Here is a 13,802-nt window from a genome sequence, read left to right on the forward strand (position 1 = left end):
ATATCTCTAAAAACCAAAATCAGTCAAAGGGAGAAAAAAAGTTTAAAATCTGTTTATTGCTCACAAACTGCAGTCCTGGGCCGTCTCTTTTTCCTGCTCCAGCAGAAGCAAAACTGGCCCTCCCCTTCACCTCTCAGGTACAGATAAGAATAGACTTCTTTCCACCTCTGAATGCTTTGATATGCAGATGTACCAAAGCCAGGCAAGATATTCTGGAAATACTACAATTTTTCCCACGGATGTTTTTAGTACCACAAATGAAAAAGGCAACAACTTTTCTAACAAAACCAGCATATTTATTTATTCTGATGTGAATGGCTTTCATTTCCAATAAAAGGAATATGATTGTTCTTGTACATTTTTTGAACATTACTTCGAAACAAAGTTTTTTAATAATTCAAAATGTTTGTACTAGCTCTACCCCCACCAAACCTAGGTTTTCAACAAATTAAGCAAAACCATAAATTTTTTCAAAAATTCCAGCAGATTAATATGTTAGGAATAACACAAACCTATACCTCTCTCCAGAGAAGTAAGAACTACATAACCTTTTTTCCTAAATATTTCTTGGTAAAAACTACTCTAAAAGTTAGGGCATATTTATGACAATTCATTATAGTACACATAATTTTTAAAAGGGAAGTAATTTATATTTCACCTCTGGAATGCTTTCCTCCAAGATGCCTGGTTATAGTTTGCTTGCTTTATCCATTTCCACTATTGTCAGCCTCAGCCAAACAGCCTTCATTAAATTCTTTTTTCTTATAGAATAGTAGACTACTGCTCACAGGCTTTAAATGAAGACATGATCTTTCACTTTAAAAGAAAACATTTCTTAATCATAAAAATCTACACCATGAATTATCTCCAAAGGCATAGCAAATTAAATATAGACACTTTTGAGAAGAAACATTCATTATTGATTTTAATTGTGTTTTATGATCATTGGTAAACTATAAATCCAAATGGCAACATATTTTTTAATAACATTAATAAGTCAGGTTACTGAGTAAGTCTGCATTTTTGGATTGGACAAATTCTCTCTTCTGGAATATTTGGGTAAGAATTATAGAACCGAAAAAAAAAACCTATAATCTGTGAAGTCCATCAAGATTCTTCTACCAGCACTATTTAGCACAATGTCCTTTGCAAACTAATTTCCCTTCAGTTTTGTCTTTGGAAAGAATGCAGTTTGTCCATCTAAATGAACTGCTGAGATCAAATGAACCAAATAGCTCATGCTAAGATGGAAGACCACAGTATTCAAAACATGTCCATTCTCTCTCCCATTTCAATATGGAAAAAGGCAAAATAGAGGGGGAAAGGCAAAGCAAAACAGAACCAGAGAACTGGGTCACAACTCCATTTTTTGCCTCAAACTGCCTTTGTGTCCTCAGGCAACCCATATAACCTCCCTGCAGTGATTCCTCATCTAGAATTAAAGATCATCTATTTCTACGTATCACTGGGCTTATGTATGCCATCAATGTGAAAGCCCTTTGGTCCTTTTGAATTACAATGCAAAAGGACCCTGGATTCTAGAAGGACTTATCTATATTGCACATAATAAAAATATATTTGTTTTTCTCTGTTGTTTATGGCACTGAGCTCCTAAAACCCTTGGGATTTTCTGAGTGATAGAGAGGAATCTTTTGTACTCGTAACAAGCCCTTTTTGACTACACCTTAGTTTATGCTAATAAGAGGTTCAGGGTCTGGTCTCTACAGGGTGGAGGTTGGTCACCACAAAGGCCAAACAAGATTAGAGGGTTTGACAGCATTAGACTCACAGACACTGAGAAGTAACTCATGGTTACCAAGAAAGAATTAAGGGGGAGGGGCACTGTTGAACCACTGTGATATACATTTGATAATTTAAAAATATTAAAAAACTAAAAAAATATATTAGAGAGTTTGACTTTAAATCTAACCTCCACTTCCCCAGAGTAGAAGGGTGCTGGAGATAAGTTCAATAAAAACTTGAACAAAGAGATTAAGAGAGTTCACAGGTTGGTGAATGCTCTTTCCCCCAGATTCAACTGTTTTCATAATAGGCAAAAGAAATGGGATTAAGAAAAAAGTGCTATTTGTATATACTCTGATGTGATGGGAAGGTGATGCACCAAGACAGTACATGGAAGCTCTTTGCCATCTCCAGTTTCCTAAATCTCTCCTTAGACATGTCTTCCATTTGGCTAGGTCCCTTGTAATAAACTGGAAACTATGAGCAGAGTACTTTCCTGAGTTCTGTGAGATGTTCTAGTGATTTTGCAAACCTGATGAAGAGGTAATTGGAATCACAGAACTGGTAGTGGGCTGGGCAGAAGTTTGGTGGGCTGGGCATCCCACTTGGAGCTGGTGTTTGAAGTGGGGGCAGTCTTGTGGGTCTGCACTACTCTGGGTAGTGTCAGAACTGAATTGTTGGATACCTGGTTGGTGTCAGAATATTGGTTGTTATTTGGAAAAGACACATTTTTGGTGTTAGGAAATGTAGGATTCATGAGAACTTCCCTACTTCAGGTAGACCTATGGTTTGGGAAGAGAACAGATGAAAGGGGGTTAGGAGTGATGAAGAACCTTTGATTCCTGATTGACTATGTGGTCACCCATGGTATGGAGCAGCAGCTATCCTGCTAACTAAAAGGTACCAGTAGATTTTAGAGACGAACTCCATTCCTAGGAAGTCGGTTTACTTGATGCACAAGGAAATGCAAACAATAAGAATAAATTGAAATATGTAATCCCTTGGTTAGTGTTATCTGTGATAACTAAAATGAAAATAAAAGAGAATGCTGGGTTGGACTTTGATATTATATCAAGCTCAAATTTTGGTTGTTCCCAACTTCAAAGCCATAGCCAAAGGAAATAATTACACTGGGACAACAGAGAGTACCTCTAAAACCTCTGGTCACCAAGAAAGTAAGAAAGCAGTGCACACTGAGGGAGAGCAAAGCCAGGTAATTGCTGAAATCAGAAGTTTTCAGGTTCTGCAAAGAAATGGAACTGGCAAGTGGACAGCCTGTGTGCGTGCTTGTGGTAGCCACCTAGGTCCATGAAATGAGTGGGCATTGAAGTGACTGCAGCAATGCAGAGACGGACTGAAGGCAGACATATTCCTTTGCACCCTGTGAGGTACAAAATGTCAGTAGAACTCATGGTGAGCACTTGTATAATTGTCAAATCACTGTCATACACCTGAAACCAATGTAATATTGCATGTCAACTATGCTTCAATTAAAAATAATAAAAAATAAAAAACACCACCAGCCACTAAAAAGCAAACAAAAAAGTCAATTAAGAACTGTCCTGTTTGCCAACCAAGGGACAGATACTAGAGAGAGCTATATGGCAGATTCCCAGGGGGAAGGCTTGTTACAGGATTGGCAAGTCAGATTGATGCCAGTAGCCCCAGGGGGCTACAAATGGGTCTCACAGGAGTAGACACTGTTTTGGGGCTGAGCTTTGCTTACCCAGTGGTAGAGGCAAATGCACCAGACTAACATAAAAGAACCTGAACAGAAGCTGCTATAGCATATTTGGACCATTCAATCACATTTGTTCAGACCAAGGAACATACTTTATAGCCCCTAATGTCTAACAATAGGCAAAGAGATATCTTCCTCAAAATAATAGCTTGATAGAGCATTGGAATAAGCAATTGCAGTATTGGGGGTGGTGGGAAGATAAGCATGAAGGAATGGCTTATGTGCCTTAATGAGCATGTGCTCACACCCAACACGAAGAGGTAGTGTTTGTAAGGCTGGAGTCAATGGAGGGAAGGGTGAGGACAGTGCAGGCAGAGCAGAGACAGTGCCAAGTAGCTCTGTGCCTTATGGGGAAGGAACGAATAGCTCTTCCTGGATTCCAGTCCCATGATGTGTGGACAAACCCTGGATGCGGACCCCCTCCATCCAGAAGGAGGAGACCTCTGGCTGTCCATCACCTGACCCTGAGCCAATAAAAAATTCCCCACATACCCCTAGCACAGCCCACTTCCCCCTCCCTTCCCATTTCTCTTAAAAACTCCCCGCCTCCCCTCCTGGACGCGACTTCCCCAGCCTATGTTTCAGACTAGTGAACTTCACCTGGGAATTGTGCACAAATAAACTGCCTGGCCCTTTGTTGCCTCCCGTCGCCTGCTTATTTCGGCTAGAATTTATCTTACAGTGTTCCTACTAGTTTCCTTTGTTTTTATGGTAGATCTGGGTATGAGCAGCTGCAGGAGGATGCTGGTATGACTATCCAATTCTTTCCCAAGTGAGAGAACTCTGATACGATTATATTTTTTTCTTTCTTCCCACATCAACTCAAACTTTGTTTTTTTGCTACCTGACACAGTGGTTCCAAGGGCCAAGACTACAACTACAGGTTCTGGCAGCAGGGATGATTCCTCAGCTATTTTTAAACTATTATGTCAGAGTTCCTTAAGGCCCTGATAAGGAGGGGTGCTCTTTCACCTTATTGGGCAAATTGGGGTTAACAGTGAATGGATCTATATTCCCTTGTGGTAGAAGCAGCTCTCTAATTCTGTACCCATGTAACCCTCCCTTATATGAAAGGGAATGGACTGATGGGGAGGTGCCTACTAGATAGTATGGCTGCCCACATTCTGGACCACACTGTGATCCAATCTTACATTCCCCTTTAGAAGGTGGAAATATTTAAGTATAGTAGTTGAAGATAAAATAAATGAATAAATACGTTAAATGATGAGCAATATCCAGTTACATTAACAGTTGGAAAGAGGTTCAGAATAAAACATAACCTTGTCTCTCAGTGCAATTACACTAGTTGCCTAAAAGGATGAAGTCACTCCTTATAAGAATATAGTAATTTATCCTCCATTTACCCCATGGTTCCAAGCACATAAGCTGATGAGAATCATGCCTGGACTTGTCTGGGCTTGCCCCACCTTATTTCTAACATTCCCACCCTCCCTGAAGGCAACAGGCCAAGCAGTACCCTGGCACAATAAAAGGCACAACTCTCTGCACCACGCTGCTGCTCCCTCTCTCTCTCTCTCTGGGGGCAGCCACTTTCTCTTTCAGATAATAAAATGTCTTGCGTGGGCCCATGTCTCCTGAGTCCTTCTGGGTAAGGAGGGTTGCAGTGAGATACCCTTTCACTCCTGCTTTTGAAACATAACCTTAGGAATGCAAGCCTGGGAAGAGAAGCCTTGCGCTGGGAGACATTTTCATATGAAAACATAAGAGACTGGACTAATTATTAATTACTGAATGTGAGTCTGTTTTGTGCCAGTATTTTTTAACCTTTTTTTATCCTTTTTTTTTTTAATCCATGGCCTCTGGTATAAGAAAAACATGTATCTTGTCATTGTCTCTGGTTTCTGGCACCAGGCTTCTGAAACCCTACTGTAACTCCAGGGGGAAAATCTTGGAGTAAAGTACCTCTGAAACCAAAATCAGTCAAAGGATGAAACAGAGTGGGAGAAACCCATTTATTTCTTACAGGCAGTTGATTCCTGTCTCTTGTAAGCAGCTGCAGAATAAGAGGCCCCACCCAACCTCTCCTGTCCAGATATGTCCTTGCTTGCCCTGTAATTACCTATTGATATGGAGATGGACTACTTTTCTCCACCCCTTGGAAACACCTATTGATATGAAGATGCACTGAAGCCAGGTGAGAGATTCTGGAAATACTGCAATCTTACCCACACCTAGTTATTCCCTTAGCGAAAGGAGTATCTTTTGTTATTCATAAGCCATTTTCCAACCACACAAGAGTCTATGCTAATGAGGTGACTCACAGTGGGGCCCCTAGATATCTTGGGAAGGAGGCTGGTTACCTGAAAGACCAAACTTGTGATTAGGGGTTGGACTTTTCAGTCCCAACCCTCAACTTCCAGAGAGGGCAGGAGGAGTAGAGTTGCAGATGGAGGTCAAAACTTTTGAACCTGGCATTATTTATTAAGTATCCAATAAATATTAGGCAGTGATGCTACTTTTTTTTTTTTTAGTGATGGTACTTTTTTCCCCAAGGTTTTTAAAAAAGCAACGATCAAGAAAAAGAACAAATGTCATTTAATGTGTAATGTATAAATTGTTAGACAAGTTGCCAGATTCATACCATGTAATACAACTCAACATTAGAAAAAACGAATTATTGCTACACAGAACAATTTAAATGGATCACAAGAACATCATACTGTACAGATAGGTGGTTTCCAGGGGTTAAGTTTGGTGTGAGGGTGTGACTATAAAATGGTCATACAAGGGAACTCCTTTGGGATGGTGGAGCCTGTTCCTGGATCTATATCCTGATCCTGATGGTGATTTCACCTGACAAAATTTGTTAGAACTACATACCAACAACCAAAGAAGTGCTTGTGAAAAGTGATGAAATCCAAATAAGATGTGTACTTGAATTTCTATATTGTACCAATGTCACCATATTTATTTTGTAATTATGCTATGGTTATGATATAGGGCAGAGACAGGAGACAAGCATCATGATTAGTTTTCCAAAAAAGCCTAGATATAAACTATATAGTAAGACAAGAAAGATTCTGTCTTAAGGCTAAGATTCCATTTTAAAAACCAGTAAGTTAGGAAGTAAGATTCCTAACATATTCTTTAGCAAACAGACAACAACTCAATCCACTTTGTGGGCAGGGATGGTGGTCTTGATTGATATGTTCCCAGAGGGAAGCTGCTATCCTGCAGAGGAACTGACCGATTTCTGTGTTAAGTTAATTTTGCAGCATTACCTGGAGGACTGATAATAGAAGAGAAAAGACTTAATGTCTCTCACCAGAGATAAGCATTTTGAGACCACTTTACAAGTCTATATACCCTGGACCTTTGAAAAATCCTTAAAGAGGGAACCCCCAGCCGTTGAGCATACCTCCTCTCTGAGGACACCAGCACTTTTTCTCTAAGTGTGTACCTTAAAATAAAGCTTTCTCACTGCTCAACTTAGTGCATTTTGTCTTTTTGCTATTTCATTCTATTTCCAAGTCTCCATTTTACCCCTGATAAGTAGGGAGGGGCTGCTGAGAGCTCTGATTTGGGCCTGCAAGTTCCCATCGCCTGGGGAACCCTATGCAACGACCTTCTTCTCCCTCCCTCTGCACCTCTGCACTTTCCTGCTTTCAGCTACCTGCAAGGCCACTGCCATTCATCTCTGCTCTTGCATTAATAAATTCCTTCCTAACTACACTCTTCTGACCTGCTTGAGAATTCTTTCTCGTTCAGTCAAGAACCCTCTCCTGTCCAGGTTGAGGTTTCACCTGGTGCACAGGGAGAGACCTCCCCAGACGCAGCTGTCCCACAACAGTTATAAGATACAGTTGTAAGATCACTAGAAGAAGCTATGTGAAAGGTCCACAGGAATTATCTGTACTATTTCTGCAACTTCTATGGGAGTCTAAAATTATTTCAAAAAAAAAATACCAGAAAGAAAAAAATATTAAGGAGGGAAGGGAAGGGTAAAGATATCTTCAACTAATGTCCTCTTTATGTCAAGAAAAAAGAAGTTAGAGTTTTAAAAAAATGTCTTGGTGGGGTAAACTGGACGGCTACATGTAAGAGAATGAAACTGATTTTGTCTAACTCCATACACAGAGTTTACTTTTGTGTATGGAGTTAGACAATAATCAAAAACTCTTAGAAGAAAACATAGGCAAAATTCTTTTTAATATAATCATGAGCAATTTTTTCCTAGACACATCTCCTCAGGCAAGGGAAACAAAATAAAAAAATGAACAAGTAGGATTAAATCAAACTAAAAAGCTTCTGTACAGCAAGAAACTTTATCAGCAGAACAAAAAGGCATCCCACAGTATGGGAGGATATATTCATAATGTAAAGGAGTGCAGAGAGCATTAAGAGTCAGGAAAAAGAACTAATAAAACTTAGCTAAACCTTAACAGCAGACCATTCCGGAATAGTAAGAGATTCAATGTCTAAACTTAGAGAGAGACCAGATCAAAGGAAGAGAGAGCGAGAGGCCAGCCAAGGGCTATTTGAATCCTAGTTTACTAAATCCCCATGGTTTACAACCCTGATATCCACCCTGGCAGGGCCCTTGCTTATTTTTATACTGCTTCTCACTTTAGGTCCCTGTATCTTAAACCGGCTAATAGCCTTTGTTAGGGAAAGACTGAGTGCTGTTCAGGTGCTAATGCTGAGAACGCAGTATCATTCACTCACACAGCAGGAAGAAACAAACATTCCATGATTGGAATGGTCAAAGGAAAGTGGGGAAATGTAGAATCTAAGCATTAGTAAGATTAGTAAATTAGCATAAGCATAGCCATCTTAGAAACCTAGAAACCATTTTCTGAGAGTGTGACTCAGAGGAAAAAAAAAAAAAAAAAAAAACAAACCCTGGGCCTGGGTAAGGCCTTGAAAAACAAGTTAATCATGAGCACCGGGTGGTGGGCAGCTGTGACCCTTGGTCAGCTAACCTTGGTCAGTTAATCTTACATACCAAGCTTATCGTGCAGAACCTCCCTAACCATTGAGGAGTAGTCTTACCCTGCCCTTGCTTAACTCCAGGATATATGTCTTGCAAGAATAATGTATAGTTATAGAAAATTGCTATGAGTTAAGTGCTTTGAAATTGCTATATAAACCCTTGGCTCTGAGTGCTCGGGGTCCTTGTTGAGACCCTCTGCATCGGGCTGACTTGGACCCCAGCTAGCTGGCTGAATAAAGACTTTGCTTGAATTTACATCTCTATGCCTGTGTAGTTTGTTCTCTGGGGAAGCCTCGGAAGCCTGGACCCTAACAATAAATGACTCATCTGATAAAGGGTTAACATCCAAAATATATAAAGAACTCATATGCCTCAACACCCAAAAAGACAAATAACCCAATTAAAAGATGGGTGGAGGACCCAAACAGACATTTCTCTGAAGAAGAAATACAAATGGCCAACAGGCACATGAAAAGATGCTCTACATTGCTAATCATCAGGGAAATGCAAATCAAAACCACAATGAGATATCACCTCACACCAGGCAGAATGGCCTCTATCTAAAAGCCAAGAAATAACAAATGTTGGTGAGGATGTGAAGAAATAGGAACCCTCCTACACTGTTGATGGCCATGTAAATTTGCACAGCTGCTGTGAAAAGTAGTATGGAGGCTCCTCAAAAAACTAAAACTAAAAATACTATTTGACCCAGTAATTCCACTTCTAGGAATTTACCTGAAGAAAACAAAATCCCTGATTCCAAAAGATATATGTGCCCCTATGTTTATCACTGCATTATTTACAATAGCGAAATTATGGAAGCAACCTAAGTGTCCATCAATAGATGAATGAATAAAGAAGATGTGGTACATACACACAATGGAATATTATTCAGCCATAAAAAGAATAAGAAATCCTGCCATTTGCAGCAACATGGATGGATCTAGAGGATATTATGCTCAGTGAAATAAGCCAGGTGGAGAAAGACAAATGCCATATGATTTCACTTTTTGTGGAGTATAAAAACCAAGCAAAACAGAAAGAACAAAACAGCAGTAGTCTCATAGACACTGAGAAGGTACTAGTGGTTATAGAGAGGGAGGGGTTGGTGTGGGTAGGTGGAGAGGGTGAAGGGTGGGTGGAAAGGGGCACAATAATTTGCAATCACAATGTAAGTTCATCGCAGGGACAGTAGTATAGCAGGAAAATAGTCAATGATTCTGTAACATCTTTCTGTGTTGGTAGTTAGTTACCGCACTAGAGGGGGTGTAGATTTAATAATATGGGTAACTGTTGAACCACTGTGTTATACATCTGAAACCAATATAAGATTGTATATCAACATATAAATGTTAAATGATTTTCAATAATTTTTCAATAATAAAAAACTAAAATAAAATAAAATGAACTATTGTACTTGAAAAATATCCCTGGGTAGAACTGAAGAAAAAATATATAGCAGATAAATAATAAATCTATAATGAATATTAACACTTCAGAAAAATTTCTGAAAAACATTTGTATCACTCATTATTGTTAATTGTGTTGTATAACCACACAAATTGGCAGATGATTAAACTTCAGATCTGGTAAATGAGTTCTAAACAAATGCAATACACTTCCACTGATTTTTTTAAAGGAAGTAACAGCATTTAGTAAGTGCCATCTTTTCTCATTTATGTACTCCAAATGCACAGGAATATTATAATATGCCATACTACTGGGTTACGAAAGATACATCACTCTCTTGCAACCCATATCAGAATGTTCCCAAACTTCCCAGCCTAAAATACCACCTAGGTCATTCTGAATTATCTGATGACCCAGAATCAATGTAGATATTCTTACGTTTTCCCTGGAACTGCTTCAAATCACCTGGGCTCTTTTAGTACAGCCTCAAACTGAATAGAATTATCAAACTCATTCCAACCAAGGTTCAAGAAACCTGCAACAACCAAACTTTCATCCAAATGCATTCCATGACATTAGTAAGGGCAGACACAAAAGAATCATAAATAATGAAGCCATTAGAAAAGGTAAATAAGACAAGGCAGAAATGAGCTGAAGTTTTTTTTAAAAAAAGGGCAAGATTGATGGAAAACTTAAGTCAATGTGCCTATTGGTCCTACTTATATCTCCATCCATATTACATCCAGTTGCTAAATTACTCCTTTGGTGTACTGTTAAATTACTTTTGGTTTCACTCAAATATAAGAAACTAATTCTCTACTCCAATAAAAGACTACAATGGTTGTAAGGCTGGGGGCACCAGAGGGAGGGGTGAGCACATCGGACACTGACGACGTACCAAAGTCCCCAGCTGCTGCCCCCTGCCAACCTGAAAAAGGTGCCTTAAGCTAGCCAATCCTTGCGCCACTGTAAATCTATGCTCTGCCTCCCCCTACCTTCTTTAAAAACTCGCTACTTGCCCTGCTGGGCGCGACTTCTCCGGCCTGTGACTAATCAGACTGGTGAACATCGCCTGGGATTGCGCCCTATTAAACTTTTGGCTTCTTTGTAGCCTCCTTGCCTGGTCATTTTGGATCAATTTTACCTTACAATGGTAACATTTATTCAAAAGAAAGATGAGAAAGAGTGTAATCTGTACTTTTCACTCATATACCACACCCTGACATTATGCTAAAATGTACCAAAATGCCCTCTTCATTGATTCAAAAACTATTTATTGAGTGCCTATTATGTGCCAGGCACAATTCTTTGTGAGTGTATGTGTAGTAACATTTAATATTCAGGACAGAAAGCAATTGATGCATACCCATTTGGAAGTTTACTGACTGCTGTTACTACACACACTCATCACTTTTTTAAAATGTGTATGGCATGGATACTTAACATGAGAGCTACCCTATTAACAAATTTTTAAATATACAGTACAGTACTATTAACTATAGTCACAATGTTGTACAGCAGATCTCTAAAACTTACTCATCTTGCATTATTGAAATTTTATACTCATTGCTCCCTCCTCTAGTTCCTGGCAATCACCATTCTACTCTCTGTTTCAATGAGTTTGACTATTCTAGATACCTTTTATAAGTGGAATCATGCAGTATTTGTCCTTCTGTGGCTGGCTTAACTTAATATTATTTAGTGTAATGTCCTCCAGCTTTATCCACAGTGTTACATGTGGCATAATTTCCATTTTCTAGGCGCAGTTCTAAAATCCAAAAATACATCAGATAACAAAAATCTCTGCCATTCAGAAGATTATTCCAGCAGGAAAAGAGATACAATAAACATAACAAATTAGTAAATTATATAGTCTGTTAGAGGCAAAAAGTGCTAAGGTAAGAGTGAAGGGGATCGGAATTGCCAGAGCTTAATCATCTTGCATTATTGAAAGGAATGAAATTATATATGGAATGGTCAGGGTAAGGACCACTGAGAAAGCAACTTCTGAGCAAATATTTGAAGATAAAGGAGAACATGGGAATATCCAGGAAAAGAACTTTCCAAGCAAGGAAACAGGTACTCCAAAGAAATCTGAGATAGGAACATGCATGACACATTCAAAGAACAGCAAGGAGCCTATGATGACTGGAACAAATGGAATGAAGGGCAAGGTAGTAGGAGATGATGAACACGAGGTTAACCTGGATAAACTGAGTACTTATATAGTCCAGTGTGAGGACTTTGCTTTTACTATGAGTGTGCTGGGGGACCAGCCATTGGAGGGTTTTGAGGAAAGGAGTGATACAAAAGATCACGATGGCTACCATATATGGGCGAACAGACTGTAAAGGAGCATGGATAGACTTGGGGGAGACAATTTAGAAGGCTACTACAATAATCCAGGCAAGAGATGATGGTGGGAGAGACCAAAATGTAGCACTGAAGGTGAGAAGTGGTCAGATTCTGGATGTATTTTGGATCCAGGTGGTGTGTATCAGAGACAGGTCAAAGATGATTCCCAAGAGTTTGGTTTGAGTAACTGGCCAGATGAAATTCCATTAATGAAATGGAGAGTACAGTGAGTAGCAGAAGTTGGAAGGAAGGTATAATGAGGTGTTTAGCCTTGCACACATTAAGTCTGGAATGTTTTTTGGATATCTCAGAGGAAGTGCCAAATAAAAAGTTAGATTCACCTTTCCATAGTGCAGGATTCAGATTTGGGAGAGCCATTAGCATATACATGGTACTTAAAGTCACAAAACAGAAGGTCTCTCAGGAAGTGAGGGATAGAGAAATGAAGAGGCAGAAGGACAGGGCTTTAAGGTGCCACAGAGGTCAGAGAGAAGAGGAGTAGTCTGCCAGAAATCTGAACAGGGGCATCTTAAGAGATCAAAGGAAAACCAGGAGTATTATTAGGAAAGAAGTGAAAAAACAAAAAGTCTATTTAGAGGGAGGGAGTAACCAGCTATCTCAAATGCTGCTAATACATCATAACGAAAAAAACTTGGGAGCACAAGTTCCATTTAGAGATATAGCCAAGCAAGGACAGAAATCAATAGGCTAAACAATAAGTAAGTGATCGTTTGCACACATTCTGCATCAGCCAGTTCAAAAGTCATCTCAAGGAGAGAAAATAGGAAGTGGAGATGTGTTCAGCATCTGAAAAGGTCTCTCTTTGCCTCATGCAAGCAGAAGAGAAAACCTCATGGGGACTGACTAGAGATTATCCTAAATACCCAAGTTATGGTGAAAGTTTTTTTTTCCATCAATGCTACTGAATGATATATAAACAGTCAAAATTCTTAGATAAGAGACTTAGCTTCAGTTTGAATTTAAACAGATTGTATCAGCGAAAAATAGCTGTAATGTGACAATGGCCTTGAACATCTTCACGACTGAAAAAATTCTAAATTGATAGAATAAACAAGAAAATGTCTCTAATAAACAAAACTAACTTTCCAACATTGTCTATAAATGCTCTATGTCAAACACTCATTTCTCCTGGATTTCAAAAATACATTGCAGATCTATTGATAGCATTAGCAAACTTTAATTCCTTCCTATTTCTCCACCCTTGTTCCACTCTGTTAAGTCCTCTAGGTTCCTGAAAGGCCCTCAGTCACAACTGAGCTCTTTGCCTCTCAGTGTGTGGTCCCTGGGTGAACAGCATCTGCGTACCTCAAGAGCTGCTAGAAACGCAGACTTCTGGCCCCTCCCCAAACATCCGCAGGTGGTGCACGAACACCTGCAAGTTTGAGAAACACTGGATTAACTGATAATTGATTGCCTAAGTGTATGTTTGTTACAGCAGGGCTTCCCTCCTCTTTTTCTTCAGACCACTGCCAAGTTCCCTCCCAGGGCATGAAAAAGACCGTTACTTTTTAATCAAAGAGCTTTAACAGCTAAAAGGTGTCCAAAATCATTTGTCCTCAACTTTTGAGGGATAAGAAA

Source organism: Manis javanica, chromosome 6, assembly GCF_040802235.1.
Source record: "Manis javanica isolate MJ-LG chromosome 6, MJ_LKY, whole genome shotgun sequence".
NCBI classification, from domain to species: Eukaryota; Metazoa; Chordata; class Mammalia; order Pholidota; family Manidae; genus Manis; species Manis javanica.